This window comes from Natator depressus, chromosome 16 (assembly GCF_965152275.1).
Source record: "Natator depressus isolate rNatDep1 chromosome 16, rNatDep2.hap1, whole genome shotgun sequence".
NCBI classification, from domain to species: domain Eukaryota; kingdom Metazoa; phylum Chordata; order Testudines; family Cheloniidae; genus Natator; species Natator depressus.
The window spans coordinates 21,982,516-21,997,211 of record NC_134249.1 but is presented as its reverse complement, the minus strand read 5'-3'; the positions used below and the strand labels follow the sequence as shown (position 1 = coordinate 21,997,211).

General features: G+C 42.8%; 1 protein-coding gene across 1 annotated transcript in view; it reads right to left on the bottom strand.

The window, feature by feature from the left end:
• The window catches only part of DAB2IP (DAB2 interacting protein), a 323,093-nt gene extending 309,525 nt beyond the window's left edge, over positions 1–13,568 (bottom strand). The window contains exon 1 of the mRNA XM_074973725.1: positions 13,391–13,568. The gene's annotated coding sequence lies outside the window, so the exon portion shown is untranslated. The remainder of the gene's footprint in view (positions 1–13,390) is intronic.
• Positions 13,569–14,696: the final 1,128 nt, after the last annotated feature.

The following is a 14,696-nucleotide window of genomic DNA, read 5'->3' as shown; positions in this document are numbered from 1 at the left end:
GCTCAAAGAATTTCATTCCGGTTTGGTTTGGATTATAAACTTTAAGAATAAAAATTGGGGTGGAGAAGATAGAGGAGGGAAAAAACCTACAACACCTGGGTTTCAGTGTGGGCTTGATGATGATCTTCTGTGTACAAGTTTTGCAGCAAATTTTAAAAGGCTCAGTTAACAGAGTTTTCGGTTTCTCTCTCATGACTAAACTTTCCACCAGCCCACTTTCTAATTTTGATCTTGGTCCCAACGCTAAAGCCGCATCACTATTGCTCTGGCTTTATTGACACGTCTAACATTTTCAAACAGTCAGGATGAGCAATGCCAACGGAACAGCCCTTTGTGGCATGATAATGGTCTCCTGGTGCTAGATCAGTGTCAAGGCATTTATGGGAAACAGAGAATAAAGAGGCAGATGACATTGATCCTGTGACAACTCATCCTAGGGACTTCACTCCTATCAGATGCAGTGATCAAGGTGGATATAATCACTGGGTCTGATGCACACTGGCAGCAAGGAAGCACAAGATGTGCTTCACACCGCTACTGACGTGCTGCATTCTGACTACCTTAAAAAAACAAGAAGTGAGGGCCTGTTCCAGAAGGGTGCTGAGCAACCTCAGCACCCATCAGAGTCACCAACATTCTTTGTATTGTAGTAGCAATCAAAGGCCCTCATCAGAATTGGTGTCCCACTGTGCTAGGCACTGTACAAATTGCAAAGGAAGAGACAGAGCCTGCCCCCAAAGAGCTTACAATCTTAATGGAAATAAGACACCAATGTTACCCCACTAATCTAAGGACTTCATTCAGAATGTTAATTGCAAACACTGTTCCCCACAAGAATACCCCGCAGCCTCTCTCCTGGACAACCAAAGCAGCTGCAAGACTCACAAGCCATGTGCATTTTCCAGAGCCACAGCACACGTCTCACACTGGGCTTTGGCAGGGCTTGTGCCTGGTCGCCAACAGGTAAACGCCAATTACACTGAAAGCCCAACAATTATGAACTGTTTAGAAACTGCCAACAGACTAACCATTGGTGTCCTTTTGTGCCCAGAAGATTTAATTATTTGTAGCTCAGCTTCAGTCTGCCTTCGGATCCATTATTTGAAGATATACATTTCCCTGCACTCCTTTTATTACTCTGCCTGTCTCAAATTAAAGCCCTAGAGTCATATTGAGCCCTCAAATGACTCATAATCTTGATCCAACAACGCTGGCAGAGTGCCCTCATTACATTGCTCTAATATTGATGTCCCCAACATTTGGGCTTCAAACTGTTGACAACCAAGATAAATAACTGGCTTTAATTAATGACTGTTGCTTCTTTAAAGTTTCTACAAGTTCCCCCACAAGGACAAAGAAGGGCAAGAGCAAAAGAATGACCCTGGATTATCAGGAGTTAACTAGGAATTCGACTCACCACTCAGCTCCAGCCCTTCAAATTAAGCCATTCATTTGCAAAATTGGGCTCAAAGGGGTGGGGAGGGAGAGAGGTGTGTGCACGTGCATTGATGGCGTCACTCCACTAACATGTAAAAACAAGCTTAGTTCAGCCACAGGGGAACAGCAATTTTTAGCAGCCAGTCCTAAGGATTTTAAAGCACATCTTGTATCTGAAAACATCTGTACTGCAAACAGCAGGCACACTTTTAGAAGAACTACTTTATTGAAAGGTGGGTTTGTTGAGCTGGTTGGAGACAAAACCAGATGGAAAGTTTATGGGAATTGGAGGGGGGGGGGGGAGACTAATATCCTCTGTTCTGCCACCCCACTGGTGTCAGACAGTGGGATCAATACAAAGAGGGAGTCTTAGGGTTTTCCTCCTCCAAAGGACTTCTGCAGTGGTTCATTTTATAATTTCTCCCAGGGGGGTGGAGACACCAAGTCCTCTCCACTTCTAGCACCTAGAGATGAGCAAAGCATTCCACATAAACTGAGGTCAAATCCAATCAACTATTTTTCTCCCCCACTTTTTTGGGGGGCATGGGCCTTAAAGTTTTAAAAAAATAAATGGTTAACTGTCTAATAGTTGTGTGTTTTTATTCTATTTTAACCCTCTCTCTACAGTTTCTGGTTCCAGACAGGAGCAGAAATAGATAAGCTGCTGGAACACCTCAGGAAAAGCTGGGCTGGCGATACCTCAACCATGACTAGGTACTGATAAGCTCAAACACAGTCTGATGAGACCAGGTTTCAGTCCAGGTTCACAAGATCAAGAGGTGCAGAGAAGCACTAAATCTTGTACAGATATCTGTATTCTAAAACTATTGACATTCAGTGTTCACTGGTGTCAACACACTTGGAGCTGCCCTCACTTCTGTCAATGCCTGCTCTTTACACACTCCATGGCTATGCTTATATCTAGGGTGACCAAATGTCCAGATTTTATCAGGACAGTCCTGATATTTGGGGCTTTGTCCTACATAGATGCCTATTACTGCCAACTTCCTGTCCTGATTTTTCACCCTTGCTATCTGGTCACTCTACTTATATCATAAATACTCAACATGTGTTTTGTGCAATACTCCATGCTTTATTACACTTCTAGTCTATTACCTCTCCCTAGGTATCTTCTAACATTGCTCAGTCATGACTGAGCAGATTGTTGGGATAGTCCATGCTCATGATAAATAGGCTTTATTAAGTCAGAATTCCCTATGTATTCCCTTTTTAACCTCAGATAAGGGCTTTCGGTATCTTCTACACTGCTTTAGTTTCCTAAGTCCCTCTTACTATATACTGCAGGTGTGTCTTGAAACCCTTAGGACCACAGAAAATAAGGGTGAAAAAGCCCCAATAGGCCACCTAGTACAACCCTGTGCCAGTACAGGATTATTCTCAGCAATATTTTCTCTAGTGCTTTGTCTGGTCTTGGAGAGAAATCTCCACCACTTATCCCAGGAGACTATTAGACTAAGAGCACTTGCTCCATGCCAGGGATTTTATCTGATACTAAAGTCTCATTTTCCCTATTCTTAATGTCATCCTATTACTCCTATTTATACCCCCTGTTCCATTCCTCCCTGTCTTCGGGGGGGGGGGGGTTGTCAGATGATTTTTGTGCCTGTTTAAATTCTTCTGTAAATCTTGAGTAGAGAAACTGGGATGTTTACCCAAACTACAGGGAGCCATGTTTGTTTCCTGCAGACCACCTCCTAAAATGTAAGAAGTCTGTCAGTTGGAAGTTGAAGTTGTGAAAGGAGTTAAGACATAAGATCGTGAGGTGAGACACATTCTGCTCGTATGGAGATTTGCTATTTGTTCTCATTTTTTTTTTAAAAAACACAATTTAATTTCATCTAGAACAATCATCAGCTAGACTGAAAATTTCTTTGAAAAGGAGACAAGCAAAACTACTGAACAATCTGAGATTCTCCCATGACCAAAAGTCCAAACAGAAGTGAAAAAATTCAAAACAAAATTTTAGATACTAAAGTGGGATTTAAATCCTCCTCCCCAAAAGCAGTGAATTATTAGAACCATACACCTAGCAAGGAAGGTGGTAGGGAGGGCTCAGAATAAATACATTGAACAATTCAGAGACCAATAGTATTCCCATGGCGATTTACAGGTAATAAAAGAAGAAAAGGTTGAAGAAGAGTTAGACACTTTTCAGTGCTCCTTGAACAAGGGAGAGATTAGAAACTGACAAATGGATGACAACTTTTTTTTCTGGTTAAAAAGAAGTTGACACTTATCAGTTAGTCCCTTATTGTCAGGCTGTAAAAATGGACGTCATTGTAACTATTAAAGTATTCAGGATGGAGAGAAGTACTATATCAGGACAGAACATCAAGCAGAATGAATACATCACAGCATCAGGAGATGGGCTTTTAACCCTCAAATATTACAGTATTTTCAAATGGCCTTTATGTTATTTCTGCTTGGATCTAAGTTCTGTACAGTGGAAAGAAGCTAATTATTGTCCAACTGGGAATGTTTGTGTGTTGAAATATAAATCAAAAACCATCTCCATCCTATACCAAAATATGTACATATGTAAGGAGCTTTAAATATTTAAGGACATTTCCTGATGCTACCCATTTGCAAGAAGCACGATACTGAAATACCAGGACTGAATAGAAATGATTTACTGACAAAGTTTCAATATTTTCAACACATATCTTAGACAGTCTGAAGGATCTGCATAAATTTATAACGTTCCACAACTCTCCTAGGGTACACTGAAAATCTTCAGCGTGAATTACATAAAATAAAATCTCTTGCTGTACTTTTGGGCAAACAACTACATTTTAGCTGAAAGGAGCTATCAGTGTAAAGGCCTTAGAGGACCTTAAAGTAAGAAACCATCTCAGCTTACAGCCTTGCAACACGATCAGGACCGACTACAAGTGTCGCATTTGAGTCAGGTCAGAAAACAACCTGATCCTCTCCGGCTCAGGCTCAGGCTCAGATTTGGTTGTCCCTGATGACCTCCTCCTGCCCAGGGGGTTGGCACAGCAGCTGCATGCCTCACTCCTGCCAGCCACTGCCACCTCACTGTACCATATGCACTGCAGAGTAAGTTTGCTGACAAGTTGCAGCACATTTCACTCCACGGCATGCACAGTGCAGCGAAGTAGGGGGCAGACAGTGTGAGCAGGACACAGCGCTGCTGATATACTGACCTCAAAAGCAGGAGACAGCTGGAGATGGATGCCAACACAAGGCACAGGGAGCCCCCACCAGGCCAAGTCCCTATCAGGTGGTGGGGAGAGGGAAAGTATTGGGTCCGGATCAGGTTGGGTCTGAAAAGGCCTCGACGCTCTTGGTCAAGTTTGGGCTAGCTGTGCTGGGTCGGGCTTTAAAATTATACCCAAGCAGACCTTTTTCCCAGCTAACAACACAGCAAAAGGAAGAGACTAGAGTAAAGATAAAAGTATTCTAAATCTTTGGACTGCTCAGGAACTGAGTTTCTGCAAGGAAAAAACACATCCCACATTTATTTCATAGTAAACAGGAGAAAGCACAACTCTGCAGTCCTTCATGTGCCCCCCTTCTAAGTGAGAAAGGCACAGTCCTGTCTCAGCACAATACAAGAAAAGGGGGACGGCTTCCCGTTTGTAAAATGGGATACTACCTTAAGTGGTGCCATCTTTATAGAGAGGTGCTGGAATGTTAAGCTTCATGCAGACAGACAAAGTGCCCCAGGGCTTGAAGAAGTCACAAGATTAGAATTGTATCTGAAGATCTCAACAAGCGAATAGTGCATTTCGGAGAGGTCTGCGTGAGTCTGACTGGTTCTGTTTTTCCAGACAGCGCTCATATTTATGGCAACACAATGCAAGGGACAGTCAACATGGCAATAATGTCCCTTTAGAATGATAATGCCTCCTATCAAAAAGGAGACAAATGAAATCCAGACAAAACTTCAATCCTCATATTACAAATGATTCAGTGTCTCACATTCAAATGTGCATACGCAGAGGAAGAGATGGTGGGGAAAGAGAGGGGAGTGGTTGCACATGTTGGGAATACATCCAAGGGGAAAGTAAAGCTTTGCACAGAATACAGAGTGTGTAGTTGGGAAGTAAGCAACATCTATAGAGAGTGTGGAATTTAATAATTAAATCCTGAGATTCTGTAATTGCTTTTAATTATGGTTCCTTTCCCTGAAGCAGGATACATAGATTCGGGTTTTTTTTTTTGCTATCTGGGTAGATGCTTTGTAGTTCTGCTCCTGACTGACTACTGAATTAAGCTCACACCACTTCTCCCCTCCCCCGCCCCTTGCCTTTTGGGCCTCAAACACAATGAGAAAATAAATGCTTTCCCCTAATAACTCACCTCACACACAAATGCTTTCCAAACCCAGTAGGACCTGGTACAAAACAGCTGCAGGACTGGCAACCCAACATAAAGTAGTAACTGCTGAGACAGGCATGAACATTTAAACACTCTCACAAGAGGTCTTCTTCAGCTGGACTGTTGCCCAGTGGCAGTAACCCTAGCTGTATCGGAGGGAGGAGCTGAAGTAGCACACCTCTCCCGATAAGCTATTGACGTCTGTGCAGAGGTGTGGAATCCAAAGAGGTGGCTTTAAACATTAAAGTTCCATGCTTTGATTTCTTATTGTTTGTGTTATATTTGAGGCTAGCATCTTGGAACAGTTGCTGGGCAGATGGAATAGCGCCAAGATAAACAACAACAAGCCTCCGATTCTCTCATTTACACTAGTGTGAAAATGAGCAGAACCCCACTAAGGTCAGTAGAGTTACATCCATATAAAACCAGTGAGCACGATCACAATTAAGCCCAGAGACTGTGATTGCAACCACAAACCCATGCAAGTGAGTAATCTCCGGGGTGAAATGAAAAATGAGGGAGCTTCAAGCTGGTTCAGTTCAGATGAAAATCTGAAATTTTGAAGAAAAAAACCCAACAACAACTTTTTCCAGTTTAATTCTCTCACACTTCTATTCTTCCAGGATCCAGCCAGGTATGAAGCAGAAATGCTAGAGGACCTCCAGAACGAGAGGACAGCTCAAGAGAGCAGCATCGTTCTAAGAGTTTGGAGAACAGAGCTGCTATGCAGCTTTTGAGGGCTTATCCGTATCTGTTAAGATGCGTCTGTCACTGAGGAAAAGCCTTATTAATGTGCCTTAACTATTCATGGTCCTTGGTGAGGCAGCACTCAGAAACACAAACACCCCTGCACCTTCTTTATCCATCCCAACTCCCCAAAAATCAAAACAAAAGGGGAACATTTTTAAGGGGGTGAAACCCTCATGGACAGTTTGCATCCACATTTCTGCTGCACCTCTGACTTCCTGATCGCAGGCACAAAGCAGGTGACACAATAGATAGAGGCAACTACTCAACTTTGGTCATTTTGCAGCCACAAAAACCAAAGAGTAATTCCCACCTGCAAACAGGGAGCCTGGGGCTTCAAATCTAATCTTAATATAATGACTGACTAGCACTGAGGCGCATCAAGATTTATCACCCTCCTTGACCAAAACTAAAGTATTTAAATAAGCTGTTTGTGGGCTTGCTCCACATGCTTCCTCCATTCCCTGCTCGGTCCCTTTCCCAGTTTTGTTATCACAGTTGTATGTGAAGCTTCTCTCATATTGCCAATGGGCTTTTCCTAAATTGTGGGAATAAGCTCATGACCATAACAAGCTCACATTGGATGCCCCTTCCCTTGAGGAACCCGCTGCTTCCTGTAGTTAGAGCAGTCTGAATTCTGCTAGCTCTTCCAGGCCCAGTGAGCTCACGATGTCCACTTGAAGGCTTGAGACTTTTAGAGAGACTTGCTCACTGCAGTTGAGATGGAGCTCTTCAGCTCTAACAAGCTGTTATGGCAGACAGACCATGAAGCTATGAACCTGCCCTCTCTGCCTGGGGGAATCTCTTTTCAGAGCCAGCAGTGCTCTGCAGGTCAGACTGTTTAGACAACCTCTTACCTAGAACTTCCATCACTATGGCTTTGCTCAGCAATCTCGGAGGGAAATTTACTTAAGTCTTCTGACACCTGCCAAATATTTTTCTCAATCCTTTGCTTTGAGAGCTAAAACTGGCTGCTTGATAAAATTACCCTGCCAAATTATACAAGCAATTGAGGAAACTATACTACCCAAGATAAGGATCTTTCGTAGGAGGGGCTTTTCTTTAAAAGCAAATTCCTTGCCTCCTCAGTTCCCTGCATTTCCCCTCCCCACCCACACAACTAAACCACAGGAAAAAACACTAGTCATGCACAACACCACCAGTCCATTTCATTTTGAATCCAATAATCACCACTATTTTCCCCAATTAATACTATCATGAGAATTCTACTCTATGAAAACCCATATGGTATAGATACAGGCAGCAGCCACACTGCATATTTCAATTCGAGAATAAGAGAATAAGACCACACCCATATCCTCCCTCTCCACTGAGACATGGGGGTATTTCAAAGGCCGCCCTCTTTAGATACTTCGCCTCTACATGCTCTCTGCAGCAGCCCAACGGCAAGTTGTTTGACCTAATTCCATAAGCTTAGCTCCTACATATGGTCATAGAACCATTTCAACTTAGTTCACGTAGATACATGAACAAAGACTGCAGTTACATAATGCATCTTGTTTGCAGGGAATGGTAGTTTTGTCTTAAATTCTGTGTTACAGAAAGTATAACTTGTGTAATTTAAAGACAGGGAAGCCTCTTCATTTTGCAGCTGTGCAGATGGTGATCGGAGTGCTAAGCACATTGGAAAGAGTTTGAATAAGAAACCCTTGAAACACCCTCATTTTTGTACGCTTTGCACTCTACCTCCCACATCTTCCATGTAAAGATGGTTCTGATGCACACAGTACAGTTTCCCTGAGCAAACTGGTCTTACTTAACAAGTTTAAGAATCCTATCCTCAGAGAAGCACTTTGCAATTTAGTGGCTTTCCATTCTGCACTGTACTTCAGGTTCAGCCCGCAGCTTTCATGGAATTACCCTTCTATGCATCACCTCCCATCGCTGGCCATCATCACACTAGTCTGGCAACTGATAGTCTTGGTTAAGCAAGGCCCAGAAACAAGCACTCTGGAGCCTAAATTAATTATACCCCATAAAGGATGTGTAAGTCTCCAGTTCATGGTCGAGAGGGTCACTAACATGGTTTGCTGGTTAATCTTCCATTGTTGCTCTTGGCACAACACCCAGATACAGCCTTTAGAGCTTAGATAGATGCCTTCCATTTCTGACAGTGCCAATCACAAAGGGCATCCAGGCAGGAACAGAAGGCAGAGTACAAACATGGTCAGTGCCTTGGAACTAATACCAATCCCATCTAGTTCTCAGACTACAGAACAAAGCATCATGTTCTGGTTTGAAAAGTACCAAAAAACCCTTCCAAAAACAGCAGACAAAAGCTCTCAAGTTTGGATCAAGTTTGATTTTAATGCAGCCAGCTAAACAAGTTACTCTGGGAAGTTTAATCAAAGTTATTCCTACCTTACTAAAAAAGCCCAACTTTAAATTAAAGCTGTTTTATTATTATTATTTTACAGCCCAGAGCTAGAAAAGGTATCTTTTCATAATTTATCTTAAAAACAAACATCAAGCCATCATTGTTTGGAGGGACCCTTTCAGAAGGCTGTAAGCAACATAAATAAATCCTTCTGGTTGTGTCCAGAGGGGCCAGCTAAGATTCAGGCCCCATTGTGCGAGTCACTGCGAAAGCCATAGTTACACACTCTAGGCTCTTTGGAGAGATACTATTTAATAAGATAAGACAAAGGCTGCAAGGGAAAACAGGGGTACAGAAGGGGGAAGTGATTCATCCAAGTCAGATGGCAGTAGAACCCAGGACTCTTCTGAATCCCAGTTCATTGTGCTTGCCACTAGAGTCCCCCGTCTCTCAACATCTCTCGTCCTACCTATTTTGTGTTTTTCCTGCTTTGAAAACACACTGGATTTCTGCACCCACCTTAGAGTTTCAATAGAGGCAACATGGCCATCTTTTGTTAACTTCATTGTTGGAGCAGGAGCGCAGGTGATGCACATTACGAGATGAGGAACTGCATCTGTCCTGTTACATACTGATATAGATTGAGCAGAGGAAGTCCCAAAAGCATAAACACATTTTTGAGAGTCCCTCAAAAATAGCAGCTATTAAATTCTTAACTACTTGGCAACAAAATATTGGATTATAGAAAAAGCCAGATATAAATAGCAGTGATAGATCTATAGAGATAGTAGTAATGTCAAGGCAAATGTATGAACACTCAGGCTTGGGGCTACAAATATCGAAACCTAAGCGGCAAATCAGTGCAATGTACTGAGCCCGGCTCCTGGCCCCAAACATTGCATAGCGGGACTCACGTTCTTTGTGGTTTAAGTGACAGCAAGGTCCCCAGGAGGATATGGTAACTAACCAGGCCAGAACAGTGATGGAGGGGTAGGTACATATGACAGTTGTTGAGCTTCGCTTTGAGAACATACACCTATGACAAATGTGCATTTTGGTGAGCATGTGCAAGCTTGTCATTTTAACCAGACAACATGGCTTCCTGTGGTGAAATTGACAAAATTTTGTCTCCAGCCAGGCAAGAATGTCAGTCTGCAATCAACCAACCAATAAATAAATACCCTCTGAGATTGACCATTTTTACAGGCATTTCACACAGATAAATGGCAGGTTTGCTCCCAGAAGGAAGATTTCTTTGGGAAAAATTAGAAGGAGAGGGCAGCAATGACGCCAGAAGGATGGCACCGTGGTTAGGGCATTAGCCTAGGACTCAGGAGACACAGGTTCAGGTCCTCTGCATGGCACATGCTCCAAGTGGGATCTTGGGCAAGTCATCCAGAGTGTGAGTACCCTGCATTGTGGACCCAGCTCTGTGGCACCTGGGCTTATTTCCAAGTGTGTGCTTGGGCATTCACACTGCACTGTAAACCTGGGCTTACAGTGGCTGGACCTGGGTTCACAGCTGCGCTTACACAGATCTTCAGTTGCGTCCACACTGCAAAACGACAGGGCTTGGACCCATGTCACAGTAGGGGTCGAGCTCTGACCCACGCCACCTAGTGGGGTCCTAGGATCCAGGTCCTCAGTACTGATCTAGGGTGGGGCTTGAGTTCAAACCCCAGGCAGAGCCCAGCCTCACTGTACAGGGTAGACACACCCCTATTCTCTCAGGCCCAGTGTTTAACGGTATGTAGGCACTGCAATGCTGAATGCAGCAGTGTCTAACTGGTTTAGGAGCCAAAATCCCATTGACAGTTGAAAGGCTCCTAAGTGCCTAAACCACTTTTCAAAAGGAGACTAAGGCACAGCAACACAACACCTAAACACCTCTAAAAAGCTGGGCCTCTGGACCTCAGCTCCCTAGCACGGCCCTAACACCAGACACGCCAAACATGCCTGTTTTTGGTTTGTAGCTTTTTTTTTGGATTGGCTCCCAGCAAGGGGGGGGAAGCAGGGATAAGGAGCAAGCAGGGGGAAGACTCAGGTGTGCACAGCAGGCCCACTACAGTCCCAGACTGCATGCCAAGGGGATCTAGTCACAGAGTGTTGGGGTTCTTAGGCATTGGCTTGTTTTGAAATGGGATTAGCTTGATTTTTGGCTTATTATGAAAGTCGGGGTGCTTATTTACTGCGTGAAAGTTGGCAACTGAGCCTAACACACAAGAGTCTTGTGAGGGTAAATACATTAAAGACCACAAGACACTCACATGCTATGTTAACAGGTCCATACGCAGCCACCTCAGAAACAGAAAACGCAATAAGAAGCGTTTTGCTTCCTCATCTACCGAGGAAAAAGGGGATTTTCCACCAACAGTGAATTTTGGGGTATTATCGCAGGAATTTTTGGAGGAGAGGTGGAAAAGCTGGGCACACTCTTCTATACAGGGTGTGAATCTCGATTCCCAGAATGAGAGGCTCTACCCTACGCAATGAGGCAGAGCTCAGTTAAACCATGGTGGAATACCATGGCCACGAAGGCAAAATTTCTACTGTGGGCGCAGGAGAGGAGCAGCAATATATGCATGTGGTAAATAGCAAGTGAAAATAACATTGTCATCAGCTGCATGTGGTTGGCTGAAAAGGTTAGAACTGGTTAAAAAATTTTTGATGAAACATTGCAGAAAATGAAACAATCAGAAAGTGAAAATCAGAAAATGCAGATTCATCTAAACAGAAACTATTCCCAGAAAAGTCAAAAAAAAAAGTTTTTTAACTAGGTTCAAAATTGTTGTCACATTATCATTTTGAAACTGTCAAAACGCAAGTTCCCATTTGAAACGATATTTTGTTTCGAAATAAAAAAAAAGTCATTCACTTGTAACCAGAGTTCTTTGAGATTCACCTGCAGATTTGACCTTGGAGTAATATGCTGACCAGAAAGAAAAGTAGTACCTGTGGCACCTTAGAGACTAACCAATTTATTTGAGCATAAGCTTTCGTGAGCTACAGCATCCGATGAAGTGAGCTGTAGCTCACGAAAGCTTATGCTCAAATAAATTGGTTAGTCTCTAAGGTGCCACAAGTACTCTTTTTCTTTTTGCGAATACAGACAAACACAGCTGTTACTCTGAAACCTATGCTGACCAGAGCACCTTTGACCATTACCCGTAAGTGGGAATATGCAGAGCCACTCAAAGAATTAAAAAAATTTTTTTAGTGTAAAAGTTAAAAACTGTCAAGATTGAAACTGCAGCCTGCGACCCACTGAATTAAAAACGTTTGGCATTCAAAAGACTTGTGTCCAAGGGGGGAGCTTGGATGTAAGGGATTTCCCCCTCCTTGTTTGTTACAAAAGAGAGTCTCCGAAAAGTGTAGTTTGGAGCAAGTCTCAAATATATAAACCCCTTGTTCCCCCATCTCATAAGCTTTAATATTTATTTCAGAGTTTCTCTTAAAATATATAGCGATGGATGAATGTTACTCTGACAAGGTCAGCTTAAAACACAGTGCAAAGTGTAACATAGCGGCAAGGAAGAGTAGTTAGAAAATGACATTTTGTCAGAAGAAAAGTTACACTAAAGCCTGCAGCAAACCTGATGTATTAGAAGTACATGCTATCAGTGTTTTGCAGGTTGCCATTTAAAGCCTTTACTAGAGACCGATGACAGTAACACTGCATAATCTAGTTACAGGAGGAATGTAGGGATTTTATGAAAGGTAAATATTTCAAACAGTCCCTTAGCTGACCTTGCCTTGTGCCTGACACAAGTGATTGGTTGAACTCTACCTTCATAAAGAAAGATCACTAATGAGAGTGTAAAAAAATAAATCCGGCAGCACTATGCAGAGCTGAAGCAGCATGCTTAGCACACTGGGGGCCTGTCTGGACTGCTATCACCTCCACCCCCAGGTAAGGGTCAAGCCTGTGGTTTCAGGCAAAGGGAGATGGCTGCAGTTTGATCTTTTGCGATTATCAGTCCATCATTATTCAGCATTTTCAAGGCTAAAAAAAATAAATCAGATTCCACCCTCTTCAAGTCAGGGTAAAGTTGATTCTGTTTGATTTCAAACGTGGGCTATTGAAAATCCAGCCTTTTTAGTGCCTACTGGTATGTTTTGTTTGTAAATATCATAACTTTTTTTGTTAAAATAATGAAAGCAAAGTCTTGAGACACTTTTCTTTGTATTGACACTGAATATACATAGTGATCAGCAGTCACTATTGTTTCACTAGTGAAAGGTTTGGGTTTTTTTAAGACCTTCAGGACAATAATTTCTATGCAAGAGAGCAAAACTGCAAAACAAAGCTAGCAATCAATCCAGTCCTGCTCATTTCACAGAGCTGATTACACAAGTTCTGAGACAACACACACTATTTGATCAACTCAGCCATTGCCACAGGCAACTGTCCATTTACAAAGGGGGGCTTTCCCCCCCAAACGGAAAAAAATCTCATGGGGGGGAGGGGCTAGTATTAAAATACAGAGGTCCCCAATCACTTACCTTTAAAAGCAAGTCAGATGTTTGGAACTAACATCCCATAGTAACTCAGCCATTTCATGTTGAGAGCTAGAGCCAAAAAAACAACAAGTTTTAAGGACATGCAGCCTTATATTGGTTCCCCCACTCTGTAAACGAGCAAGAATCCCAGGCAGGGAACAAGAGGTGCAAGCTCCTCACTCTTCCAGCTAAGCAGAAAAGTTTCGCAGTGAGAGGAAAAGAAAAATCCAGCCCCCACTGAGAGACTGGATCAGAAACAAGAAAGAAAAGCTTGTTCCCCCTTGTTTGTATTCCTGGCTAAAGGTGCCTCTCCAAGCAAAATTCACTGAGCCTCTCAACCTCTCACAGCAGATGGTATTCACACATTATACTCCAACAGCAGCTCTCCCTGGGCCAATCAGAGAGCAGCACTCAAAAGCCAAGCACTTCCCAGACTCTAGCTATTGAAAACCGTATCAGAGACAGAGCAGATGAATGTCTGCAGAAAGTGAATAAGCATGCAAAGTAAAAGCAACCCCCCCCCTTTTCTCCCCAGTTTAGAGGTACAAGCTGCCAGTTCAACAATGCTGGGTGGGTTCTGTGCAGACTTCAAGATAACAAACGCACCTGTTTTATTTTTGTAAATCCCAAACAGCCAGCACATTTCCCCAGGCTTTCGCTGTAGTTTCTCAACTGACTCTTGAGTTAGTCAAGTCACAGTAAGTGCATCACCTGTGCATTTTGTTCCACCCACCGCATTCAGGAACTACTTCCAAAAAGCCTGGGAAGTCACAGACTCACTTTAAGTAGCAAGAGAGGCTTCCTACCGGTCCCAGTCCTGCAAACACTTAAACACATGCTCAACTGCACACACAAGTGCTTCCCTTGAACTCAGTGAGATTACTCATGTGTTTACCATGAGGCACAAGTATAAATGTTAGCAGGATTGAGGCCTAACTTTCTCTCCATTTTTACAAAGCAGAACAAGATACATGAAAAGGCAGCAGTATTATTTGCAAGACAGTCTCTCTTGGGCAGATCAATGCTTCCTTCAATCTTGTTTAAGATTGACCATAGATATTATAAAATACAATACTAATAAATAAAAGAACAAATACAATGGATGAGCTAATGAATTAACAAAGCCTTGCTCTCACTACAAACATTCAGCTGAAGCTCCTTAAGGAGTTTCTAGTTAGTACTTTGGGAACGATCTTCAAAAAAATCTTGTGTGTGCAGCACAGACAAGGGCAGAACACAACTGGCAGTGCAGCTACCCAACAGCAGGACAAATGGACTCAAGAATATTCTCAGCTGCAGGGTTTAATTT